The sequence below is a fragment of the Mustelus asterias genome, chromosome 23 (assembly GCF_964213995.1).
Source record: "Mustelus asterias chromosome 23, sMusAst1.hap1.1, whole genome shotgun sequence".
NCBI lineage: Eukaryota > Metazoa > Chordata > Chondrichthyes > Carcharhiniformes > Triakidae > Mustelus > Mustelus asterias.
In genome coordinates this window covers 62,358,373-62,371,301 of record NC_135823.1, presented here as the reverse complement: position 1 = coordinate 62,371,301, position 12,929 = coordinate 62,358,373, and the positions used below count along the sequence as shown (strand labels likewise).

Here is a 12,929-nt window from a genome sequence, read left to right as displayed (position 1 = left end):
CAAACTCCATGCAGACAATCATAAGAGCATAAGAACTAGGAGCAGGAGTAGGCCATCTGGCCCCTTGAGCCTGCTCCGCCATTCAATAAGATCATGGCTGATCTTTTTGTGGACTCAGCTCCACTTACCCGCCCGCTCACCATAACCCTTAGTTTCTTTACTGTTCAAAAATTTATCTATCCTTGCCTTAAAAACATTCAATGAGGTCGCCTCAACTGCTTCACTGGGCAGGGAATTCCACAGATTCACAACCCTTTGTGTGAACAAGTTCCTCCTCAACTCAGTCCTAAATCTGCTTCCCCTTATTTTGAGGCTATGCCCCCTAGTTCTAGTTTCACCCGCCAGTGGAAACAACTTCCCTGCTTCTATCTTATCTATTCCCTTCATAATCTTATATGTTTCTGTACGATCTCCCCTCATTCTTTTGAATTCCAATGAGTATAGCCCCAGTCTACTCAGCCTCTCCTCATAAGCCAACCCTCTCAACTCCGAAATCAACCTAGTGAATCTCCTCTGCACCCCCTCCAGTGCCAGTATATCCTTTCTCAAGTAAGGAGACCAAAACTGTACACAGTACTCCAGGTGTGGCCCTCACCAGCACTTTATACAGCTGCAACATAATCTTGCTGTTTTTAAACTCCATCCCTCTAGCAATGAAGGACAAAATTCCATTTGCCTTCTTAATTACCTGCTGCACCTGCAAATCAACTCCTTGAGATTCCTGCACAAGGACACCCAGGTCCCCCTGCACAGCAGCATGCTGCAATTTTTTAGCATTTAAGTAATAGTCCATTTTGTTGTTATTCCTACCAAAATGGATGACCTCATATTTACCAACATTGTACTCCATCTGCCAGACCCTCGCCCACACATTTAGACTATCGATATCCCTTGGCAAACTTTCAGCATCCTCTGCACACTTTGCTGTTCCACCCATCTTAGTGTCATCTGCGAATTTTGACACACTACACTTGGTCCCCAACTCCAAATCATCTATGTTTTTGTACCCAAGGGCGGGATCGAACCGGGTCCTTGGCACTGTGAAGCAGCAGTGCTAACCATTATGCTACCGCGCCGCCCTTTATACCTGATATAAACTCTACATTTGATCCTTTTCTATCTGAGTCTCCCCCTTCAAATATGGATAAGCTCCATGGAACTCTATCCTAGGTTCCGAAAGCCAGCTTCGGCCATCCGAAGTGAAATGCCCCCATTGTTGAGGTTAATAGTAGAGGTCAGGTGTTAGCAAGTGAACAGAGATACGATAACCTACAATACCTCCTCGGACACCCTTGTGAACCTTTTGAAGGTCTGGGATCCTTTGGTGATAAATTTAACAACGATCACCCCTACCCTGTGTTCCAGAAGGGAGCACAGAGATTGCAATGACAATCTTAAAAAACAATTGCATTTCACAAGCCTGACTAAAGTGGAAGAGACATTATTACGATTGGGTTCAGTAAAAAACTCGGCTAGCTCTCTCTTGGGATCGAGCATTTGATTGATTATTGGATTTGACAACGCTCAAGCAATTCAGATATAATGTTCGAGAACAGCCCAGTATTTGATAGAATTGCAATCATGATTCATCGCAGACTCTCCTCAAACTCACCATGCATGGAGGATGTTTGCTGTCAATTATGGAAAAAAAAACACTTTTTATTCCGTCCCACTTAACCTTAATTTGGCATGTGTAACACTTCACCGGAATGAGGAGCATGGCAGCACAATAGTTAGCACTGTTGCCTCACAGCACCAGGGACTTGGGTTCAATTCTGGCCTCCGGTAACTGCCTGGGTAGAGTTTGCACATTCTCCCCATGTCTGTGTGGGATTGCTCCGGGTTCCTCATTCATGGGATATGGGTGTCACTGGCTGGCCAGCATTTATTGCCCATCCCTAGTTGCCTGATGGCAGTTGATAGTCAATCAGATTGCTGTGGCTCTGGAGTCACATGTAGGCCAGACAGGGTAAGGATGGCAGATTTCCTTCCCTAAAGGACATTAGTGAGCCAGATGTTTTTTTTTCCCAATGGCAATCGATCATGGTTTCATGCAAAGATGTGCGGGATAGGTGGATTGGCTGTGCTCAGTAGTTAGCACTGCTGCCTCACAGCACCAGGGACCCAGGTTCGATTCCCAGTTTGGGTCACTGTCTGTGTGGAGTCTGCACATTCTCCCCGTGTCTGTGTGGGTTTCCTCCACGTGCTCCGATTTCCTCCCACAGTTCAAAGATGTGCTGGTTAGGTTGATTGACCATGCTAAATTGACCCTAGTGCCAGGGGGATCAGCGGGGTAAATATGTAGGTTTATGGAAATTGGGCCTGAGTGGGATTGTGGCCTGGGTGCAGACTCGATGGGCCGAATGGCCTCCTTTTGCACTGTAGGGATTCTGTGATTCCATGAGTGGGCACTTGGGTATCTGATTGGCACTTATTCATCAATCCCCTCTCCACCATGTCCTATGGGATGTAGCATTTGCCCATTTTATGCCATCTAGCCTTGGCACACTGGCGCGATCGGATAATCAGTCTGTGATTAGAGCAAATGCACCTCTTATTACCCTATAAACCTATTGAAACTGCAAGCTTACTCTCAAAAAGCTTTAGAAAATAAATGCCAGTGACAGGAATTGTGTCAAGCAAGAGATGGATTGGTTTAGTGCTGTACTATTGTTCAAGTTCTTAATTGAATAAGAAGAAAAATAAATTGCTGAACCTATTATGGTTTTAAATAACTTTACATGCACCAGCATTCATCAGTTCTCCATTTTGCAGCCGATGGATTTTTTCCAGCCTAAGCCTTGTTCCAGCCTTGTTGCACAATGCAACTTCAATACTGAAGGAAATCTGTCAGACGAAAGAGTTTGGCGATTTAACACGTGACAATTATTCACGTTCTTCCAAAATGAAGCTCTTCATCAAATCCATTTGAAATTCTGTTAGAATTTAATCTTGCGAGGGAACACTGTGGCATTTTCAAAGGGAAGAGGACTCCTTTTTATGCAGAGGTAGAGATGGGGATTTGATCAGAAAAGGTTGTGTTTATTGAACTGCTATGAATTTTTTAAAAAATCGTTCTGATGTCTTCAAAGCTCAAGGGTATTTTAACATCTTCATGAACATCCATAGGATCCCTACAGTGCAGAAGGAGGCCATCCGACCCATGAGGTCAGCACCAACTCCCCAAAAGAGCATCCCACCCAAGCCCTCCTGTTCCACCCTATCCCTGTAATCCCATCCATTTACCATGGCCAATCTGCCTAACCTACACATCTTTGGACAAGGGGCAATTTAGCATGGCCAATCCGCCTAACCTACACATCTTTGGACAAGGGGCAATTTAGCATGGCCAATCCACCTAACTCATACACCTTTGGATACTAAGGGGCAATTTAGCATGGACAATCCACTAAACCTGCACATATTTGGATACAAAGGGGCAATTTAACATGGGCAATCCACCTAACCTACACACCTGTGGACACAAGGGGCAATTTAACATGGACAATCCACCTAACCTACACACCTGTGGACACAAGGGGCAATTTAGCATGGCCAATCCACCTAACCTGCACATCTTTGACACTAAGAGGCAATTTAGCATGGCCAATCCACCGAATCTGCTCAACTGGACACTAAGACACATCTTAGCATGGCCAATCCACCTAATCTGTTCATCTTTGGACACTAAGGGGCAATTTAGCATGGCCAATCAACCTAACTTACACATCTTTGGATACTGAGGGGCGATTAGCATGGCCAACCGACCTAACCTATACACCTTTAGAATGTGGGAGGAAACCGGAGTACCCTGAGGAAACACATGCCAACATGGGGAGAATGGGAAAACTCCACAACAGATAAAAATATTGGTCTTATTTAGAGAATTCTTTTCTCTCAATGCTGGCATGTGCATTGTTGCCCTCCCCCCCCCAATTCTGTGTAAAGGCAGCGTGTGTAGCAGGTCTCCAACTTGGTTTGTTTATTCTTGAGATGTGCAAGGCAGAATTGATTGTCCACCGAACTACCCCGAGGGCATTAAGGCTCAACCAGACAGTGTGGAATTCAAATCACATGTAAGTCATGCTGAATCAATGAAACAGATGTAGACCAGAGAGGATGGATGTATGTGGCAGTCCACTTCCCTGAAGGTGATTAGTGAATCAGTTAGCCATTTGCAGCAAAATGCCAACTTGTCATCTTTACTGTTGGTGCTCACCCGAATTCACATTTATTTAATTTAATTGAACAACTTGCCATGGTGTGATCAATTTATAATTTCGGGGTTACCAATCATAGAATCCCTACAGTGCAGAAGGAGCCCATTTGGCCCATCAAGTCTGCACCAACCACAATCCCACCCAGGCCCTATTCCCGTAACCTCATGTATTTACCCTGCTAATCCCCCTCACACTAGGGTCAATTTAGCATGGCCAATCAACCTAACCCGCACATCTTTGGACTGTGGGAGGAAACTGGATCACCCGAAGGAAACCCATGCAGACACGGGGAGAATGTGCAAACTCCACAGAGGCAGTGACCCAAGGCTGGAATTGAACCCGGGTCTCTGGCGCTGTGAGGCAGCAGTGCTAACCACCGCGCCAACCCAAACTAGTACTGTAACCATAAATAAAAGCACAATACTGTGTATGGAGTTGCAGAAGTGTCATGTTGGACTTGAAGCATTAACTCTGTCTGCCTCGCCGCAGATGTTGCCAGACCTGCTGCGTTTATCGAGCATTTTCTGTTTTTAATTCAGTGCCGTAACCAATGGGCTATCGTACCCTAGGGATGTAGTGACAAGACAACACTGAAATATGCAGCCCCTTTGAAGGTTTAGAATGATAGTGAGGACATTGGAGGAGAGTGCAGTTTTCTGCACTGTTGTTTCCCCACCCCCATGGGAGGCAGGAGAGGCACTTCAGGGAGGCCAGCATAATGCGTAAGTCTACATTTATTTATTGAAGAATTTCCCCTCACCATGAATGCACAGCAAGCATTTTCGGAGAAGTCCAGAGTAATTTACTCTAAAAGTGACAGGGATTTTAAAAAATCATTATCAATAATTTTTCTACCAATTCATTGGGTCTGGGTGCCACCGGCAAGGACAACTTTTGGGGGCAGCACAGTGGCACAGCGGTTAGCACTGCTGCCTCACAGCGCCAGTGACCCGGGTTCGATTCTGGCCTCGGGTGGCTGTGCGGAGTTTGCACGTTCTCCCCCGTGTCTGTGTGGGTTTCCTCCGGGTGCTCCGGTTTCCTCCCACACTCTAAAGATGTGCAGGTTAGGTTGATTGGCCATGATAAATTGCCTCTTAGTGTCAGGGTGGATTAGGAGGGTAAATTTACAGGGATAGGACTTGGATGGGATTGTTGTCGGTGCAAGCTCGATGGGCCAAATGGCCTCCTGTAGATTCATAGAATAATACAATCCCTACAGTGAGAGCTTTATTGCTCTTCCTGAATTGTCCTTGAGGAGGTGATGAGCTGCCTTCGTGTCCATGTGGTGTAGGTACATCTGCTTTCGGAGTGCTGCTCCTTCATCAATCACCACTCACCTGATGAAGGAGCAGCGCTCTGAAAGCTCATGATTCCAAATAAACCTGTTGGACTTTAACCTGGTGTAGTGAGACTTCATAATGTAAGAGACAGCAAAATAATTTGCACACCTTCCTGATGCTGTCTAATGATTTACAATCTAGTATTTAAAAATATTTTCGATGTTTGTACCATGGTGGTAACAATCCTCTGTATTCTCAATTGTGCACGCGGGAAATTTATGGAGCAGCTTGATCCTTCCACAGTCATAAACCCCTGATGCTGGTCAGCCAGGCACCAGCAACAGATGGATGGGCAAATTTGCTTGCTTCATGTCCACTGGTACATGCCTGTGGTGTCTCCCACAGTTGTCATTAGCGTGAGCCTGTCAGCCAGCTCCATTTGCATCTCCATTCCCTCTGCTAACCTTTCTTGTCCCCTGTTCCTCGCTGACCTGGAACGGCACGGTGGCACAGTGGTTAGCACTGCTGCCTCACAGCGCCAGAGACCTGGGATCAATTCCCGGCTTGGGTCACTGTCTGTGTGGAGTTTGCATGTTCTCCCAGTGTCTGCGTGAGTTTCCTCCGGGTGCTCTGGTTTCCTCCCACAGTCCAAAGATGTGCGGATTAGTTTGATTGGCCATGCTAAATTGACCCTAGTGTCAGGGGATTAGCAGAGTAAATATATGGGGTTACGGGAATAGGGCTGGATGGGATTGTGGTCAGTACAGATTTGATGGGCCAAATGGCCTCCTCCTACACTGTAGGGATTCTATGATTCCATGACCTGTTTCCTCTGCCAACCTGACCCCATGAGGGACTCTGTTTTGACCCCACACAAGGCACTGTCCTGACACTTTTCACGGCTCTGTTCTGACCCTACATGGGGCACTGTCCCGATGACCTGCTGGGCCCTGTTCTGACCTCATAAAGGGCCCTGTCTTGATGCCACATGTGGCCCTTGTGCTGATGCCAAGCGGGCACAATCCCAAGCCCACGCGGGACACCGACCAAGTGTCATGCAGGGCACTGTCCTAACACCACGGTGGGTTCTGTTCTGATCCCAGATGTGGCACTGTCCTGCTGACCCACTGAGCCCTGTTCCGACACCATATGGGACCCTGTGCTGATTTTTTTAAAATACTTTTCCAATTCAATCAAATCAAATCCAATTCAGAGTCTCAACAAGTTGAGACATTTCAGATCCAGGCTGACAAGACAGGGCAGGCGACCAAACCACCTTGTCCTGGGCCCGATCTACATGAGCCAAGCTGATTGGAGAAGGGGGAGGTTCCTCCTCCAAGACTTGAGCTCATTTGCATCTTAGCCAAAAGGCCGAGATGCCGCTTTTAAAAATTGCTTCATATGAAACATATGAAGCCTCAGCGTAACCTAATGACCTCAACCAAGTGCAGCATCCTCTCCATGCTACACTTGATCTTAGCCAAAAGGCCGAGAAACTGATAAGAACAGATACTACACTTGATCTTAGCCAAAAGGCCGAGAAGCGATGATGGGACCCTGTGCTGATGCCAAGCACGCACAGTCCTGACCACACACGGGCACCGTCCGAATGCCATGCAGGGCTCTGTTCTGATGCCACACTGCGCTTTTCAGTTAGCCTGGAGCCTCAGTGAAACTTGGGATTATTTATCTTTGAAAGGGGGTGCACAAACAAAGAGGCTTCACTCAAATTTTGTGGGAACATAGCAAAGCTCATCATGATTGATGCTGGAAAATTTCCATTTTTAAAAATTGCATTTGGCTTTCATTTGATGAATGTTGTTTGACACTGAAATGGAAATTGCATTGAAATCAACATTTGAACATCAGTCTTGCTATTAAATCTTTGACCTTTCTTTGAACAAGTCCTGGCTGTTGCAGACTGCAGCTTCACAATCTGGGCGCCTGCTCCCAGTTGCAGCGTCAACAAAGTCAGCCTCTTTAGTTTAGGTGACTGCTTCAGAGGAGGCCGAATAGTTTTATCCTTTCAGTAAGAATGCTGGCTGGGCTACCCAGGGGAATTTCTAATGCTGCAAGGAGCTACATGTCTGCAAGAGGTAAAGTAGCAGAAACCTTCCCCAGTGCTCTGGAAAAGCCTGGGAACTACAGGCCGGTGAGCATAACATCTGTAGTGGGTAAGTTGTTAGAAGGTACTTTGAGAGACATGATCGACAGACAATTTTGTCTTTTAAAAAGCATTTAGACAGTTACACGAGTAAGATGGGTATGGAGGGATATGGGCCAAATGCAGGCAATTGGGACGAGCTTAGTGGTTAAAAAAAAGGTGGCATGGACAAGTTGGGCCGAAGGGCCTGTTTCCATGCTGTAAACCTCTATGACTCTATGGGCGGAATTTTATCAGCACATCCATCCAAGGCTCGCACGGTCCTGCTCGAGGCCAACGGAGAATGCCATTCTCCAAATCTTGCCTGCCCCCGGAATCAGGGTGGGCGTGCCGGTAAAACTCTGGCCTCTGACTCACTGTTTCTTCATTATAAGGCACCATTGGCATAACGGAACATCTGGTGACAATGAAGAGGGTGGAAGAGGAAACTGGTGTCACATCCAATGTGTTCCTGAGGGAGGAAGGGGGGTGGGTGCAGTGTAATGATGCACTTTCAGAAAGATTCCATCAGTGAACACAAAAAATATTTATTAATAAGGATTGTACAGCAGCCTCATAGCTGTAGCTAGCTCCCAAAATGTCTCTGCCTAGAAGCCTCTCTCACCATGGGGTGTGTAGGAGCTTTTCAGAGACCTATGTATTAGGCTGGCTTCCATGTGAGAGATTTCTCTTTTTCAATTACAACTCAGCATATACAAAGAACTTATAGAGACAGTAATTCTGGTTGAAGTCATACATTATTGTTGCCCAGGCTTGGTCCACGCATGTGGGAGAATGATTTGGGGCAGGCCAAATGATTCTAAATTGCATTGTTATCAGTATTAATGAGTTTCCTCCCACAGTCCGAAAGATGTGCTGGTTAGCTACACTAGCCATGCTAAATTCTCCCTCAGTGTACCGAACAGGCGCTGGAGTGTGGCGACTAGGGGATTTTCACAGTAACTTCATTGCAGTGTTAATGTTAACCTACTCATGACTAAGAAATTAACTTTATTTTACTTTACTTACTTCACTTATTACAATTATACACTTTTCAAAAATAATTTGTCCGCCTCTTTGCACATCCTAGCCGGACATGAGCCAATCATTTTAGTATGAATCATTTACCTTGGCCAATAATAGTTCACTCTCTGGCAGCATGAGAATACATAAGTTTGTAGAGTTCGAAAGCTCTTTCCCACTGTCTCATAGCAACACCGGATACATAGGTCCGTAGAGTTGAAAAGTTTATTTTCCCACTGTCTACTTAGCAACTTCCTATCGGGAAAATTGTAATACTCCATTCCTTCTACTGTCTGGGAAGCTTGTACTTTCTAAAGCCCACATTGATAAGAGAGTTCCTTTGCTTCTCTCAATAGCTATATTGTTTACAAGGAATGTGGCTCCCATCATGCTTAGAGCAGTGTGTAATTGGCGAAGATGTATACTTTAATACAGAATATAATGTTTTCAAAAATACATGTTTAAATTCTCTAACAGTGGTTATATGTGTTTCTATGCAAACAGTACTTTTGTACTTTTACTATACTATATTTACTCTAAATTAACCTCATATAAACTATTTGTCTTTTTAGTCCCAGGTTATCCTAAACCCCTCTAACAGAGTGATTCCACGCTCTGGCTGGAATTTTACTGGCCCGCCCACCACGGAAATCAAAGTGGGCTGGGGCGGACCATGAAAAGGTCCATTGACCTTGGGTGGGATTTTACAGTTTTGGGATGAGCAAGGCCATAAAATCTCACCCTCTAAGTCCCGATTGGTCACACAGACCATGTGACCCTTACTCTGTTTTGTTGCCCTTAAAGGGATAATCACCACATCCCTCCCCTTTTAGTCCTTTATACGATCTTCAATAATTAATTCACTCAGTCCTCAATGGTGACTAAACATTATGCACATGAGTTGGCCAATTGTAAATCGGGTCTTTGAGGGGGTTTTCTGTTCCTTGTAGAGTGGCGTAATTTTGTTGTCTGAGGTGCTTACCTAGGATTGACGTTAACAGGAACTGCAATAGCAGGTACCTCTTCTGACACAGGCAATTAATCACTGCTTCCTTTCACAGAGACATCAGTTATGTCTATAACAGGCCAATCAGGCATTTTGGTGCTTCCAGGTCTGAAAGCACTTCTTGACGGCAATACGGACTGCTGGAGCATCCCTCTACTCCTCAAGTTGTCCACATGTTTATGATCGATCTGTCCCTTTGGGTCCACTTGGTAAGAAAGGGGTCCGGTCTTCGAGACAATAATTCTGGGGATCCCACTTGATCCACTACCGAAGTTTCTCACATATATGACTTCATTTACCATAAATGATCATGCTGCGCTATGTGAATCGTAGCTTGCTTTCTGAGTACTTTGGCTGGCTTCTATCCTCCCTGGCAATTTTGGAAACACGAGGCTCAGTGTCATTATGAGACAACGTTTTATTAGCAGTTCTGCAGGTGGAGCTCCCGTTGCTGCATGTGGAGTGGTACGAGGCTAAGGAAGAATTGGGAGGTTTTGGCCTCCAAGATTCCTCCTGACAGTTTCTTTCGGCTAGGTTTGAAAGTTTGGGCGTCTCTCTCGGCGAGTCCATTTGATGCTGGGTGGTAAGGCGCAGCTCTAACGTATTTAATACCATTGAGAGCGGTGAAGTTTTGAAACTCAGCACCTGGGAATCCATTGTTGGATACCATGACTTCAGATAATCCTTGAGTGGAAAAGCATTGGTGTAATCTTTCAATGGCAGCATGCGATGTCGTCACTTCACCTCAAAAATGTCCAACCATTTAGAGTGTGCATCAATCACAAGCAAAGACATTGTGCTCAGGAATGGAGCAACATAATCAATATGGATTCATACCCATGGCTGGCCAAGCCATTCCTAAAGATGCAGTGGGACTGTAGCAGGCAACCTTTGCTGCATTTGGCACTGTTGGCAGTGCCCAAATAGCTTCTCGATATCAGCATCAATACCAGGCCACCACACATAACTCCTGGCAAGCATCTCCATCTTAGAGATGCCAGGATGAGCGCTGTGTAATTCAGTTTGGAACAGCTCTCTGCCTGGTACAGGAACGACTACTCTTGCTGCCCAGGACATGATGCCAGCCTGACAATTCGATTCATTCTTGCGGATAAAGAATTATTTAATTTCCTTGGAAACAGGCTCATCAACCCAACTTATAAATAGTTTGTGTCTCACTTTGGACAGAAGTGGACCTCAATTTGTCCAGTAGCTGATCTGTTTCGCTGAGACTGGCAATGTGTCAGAAAAATGTGACGCCATGATGATTTCTTGTAGTGCTGGAGTACATGTGATACTTCCTTGCAAAGGGAAGAGCATTTGCTATGTGTGTTCCAGGTGTGACGCTAGTGTACCTTTAAGAAAGGCTTTTTTAAAAACGTGATTTCTGGATCTCTCACAGTTTCAGTGATGATGTGGAGATGCTGGCGTTGGACTGGGGTGGGCACAGTGAGAAGTCTCACAACACCAGGTTAAAGTCCAACAGGTTTATTTGGAATCACGAGCTTTTGGAGCGCTGCTCCTTCATCAGCTGAGTGCACTGATGAGTGTGGTGACGAGGGGATTTTCACAGTACCTTCATTGTGGTGTTATTGTTAGTCGACTTGTGACACTAATAAATAAACTTTACTTTTTACCCATCTCTGCAATGGAGCTGGCCGCATATAAGCCTTTGATCTGAATCAGCTGGCACCTTTTAAAGGCACTCCTAAAAATCAAACAGTCCAGCAATGGAGTCGGGAATCTGAGAATTGGGACCCGCCATCTTGAAGGGGCTCCCAAGTCATCCCGTCTCAGTGAAAATCCAGCCCTTAGATTATCCTTGGCTTTTGGAGACCCCAAAGCATTTTGCAGCCAATTAAGTAATTTTGAGGTCACTTTTGTAACGCAGGAAATGTATCCTGAATTTGCACGCAGCAAGCTCCTTCAGACAACAGTGAGATAATGACCAGAGAATCTGATTTTATTCCAGTGATGTTGGTTGAGGGAAGCAAATTGACCAGGGCAGCAGAGAGAACTCATCTGTTGTTACAATTGTACAGGGTGTTGGTGAGACCACATCTGGAATATTGTGTCCAGTTTTGGCCTCCTTATTTGAGGAAGGATGTGGTGGCATTGGAGGTGGTCCAGAGGAAGTTCACCAGATTGACTCCAGGGATGAAGAGGTTGAGGTATGAGGAGAGATTAAACTCGCTGGAGTTTAGAAGGATGAGAGGGGACCTGATCGAAGTATATAAAATTTTAACAGGGATTGATAAAATAAATGTAGACCAAGTCTTTCCTCTTATGGGGCAATCTCGAACAAGAGGTCACAGGTATAGGTTAAGAAGCGGTAGATTTAAAACTGAGATGAGGAGGAACTACTTCTCGCGGAGGGTGGTGAATTTGTGGAACTCACTGCCCCATAGCGCGGTGGAGTCTGAATCATTGAATGGTTTCAAGAAGAAGAGAGATATATTTCAATAAAAAAAGGGGCAAGGGGATCAGATGGAGAGGTGGATTTGAGAGCAGGGAAAGATCAGCCATGATCTGAGTGAATAGTGGAACAGGATCGAAGGGCTGAATTTGCCGACTTCTGCTCCTAATTCCTATGTTCCTATGTATCTGTTCTCCCATTTCACTTCCAGATCCGCCAGTGAGGAAAGGCGGGTGGGATTCTCCGATAGGGGCGGCACGGTAGCGCAGTGGTTAGCACTGCTGCTTCACAGCTCCAGGGTCCCGGGTTCGATTCCCGGCTCGGGTCACTGTCTGTGTGGAGTTTGCACATTCTCCCTGTGTCTGTGTGGGTTTCCTCCGGGTGCTCCGGTTTCCTCCCACAGTCCAAAGATGTGCGGGTTAGGTTGATTGGCCAGGTTAAAAATTGCCCCTTAGAATGCTAAGTTGTGTAGGTTAGAGGGATTAGCGGGTAAATTTGTGGGGGTAGGGCCTGGGTGGGATTGTGGAGGTGCAGACTCGATGGGCCGAATGGCCTCCTTCTGCACTGTAGGGGTTCTATGATCTCAGATGGCGTTCCAGCCAAAATTCCATTCACTTCCAGCAGCACCAGAGAATCCCAGCCAAGAACGAGGATGGAGACTTTTGGCGGACATCTCATCCAATAGGCATCACCTACAGGAGGGCAGGACTCGAACGGTGTTCAACTGAAGTCTCAGTCTCGATTCTTTTAGTCATAACATTGAACCTTCTGCTTCAAGAGCTGAGCATTCCATTAATTGAGTCACAAAAGACACAACAAATAATGATACCTGGATTGAATA

The 12,929-nt window shown here is 45.7% G+C and overlaps 1 non-coding gene across 1 annotated transcript; it reads right to left on the bottom strand.

Annotated features, from left to right (window-relative positions):
- Positions 1-6,865: 6,865 nt before the first annotated feature.
- LOC144510933 (U2 spliceosomal RNA) lies at positions 6,866-7,048 on the bottom strand. Its single transcript, XR_013500705.1, has one exon. It is a non-coding gene; the product is annotated as a U2 spliceosomal RNA (small nuclear RNA).
- Positions 7,049-12,929: the final 5,881 nt, after the last annotated feature.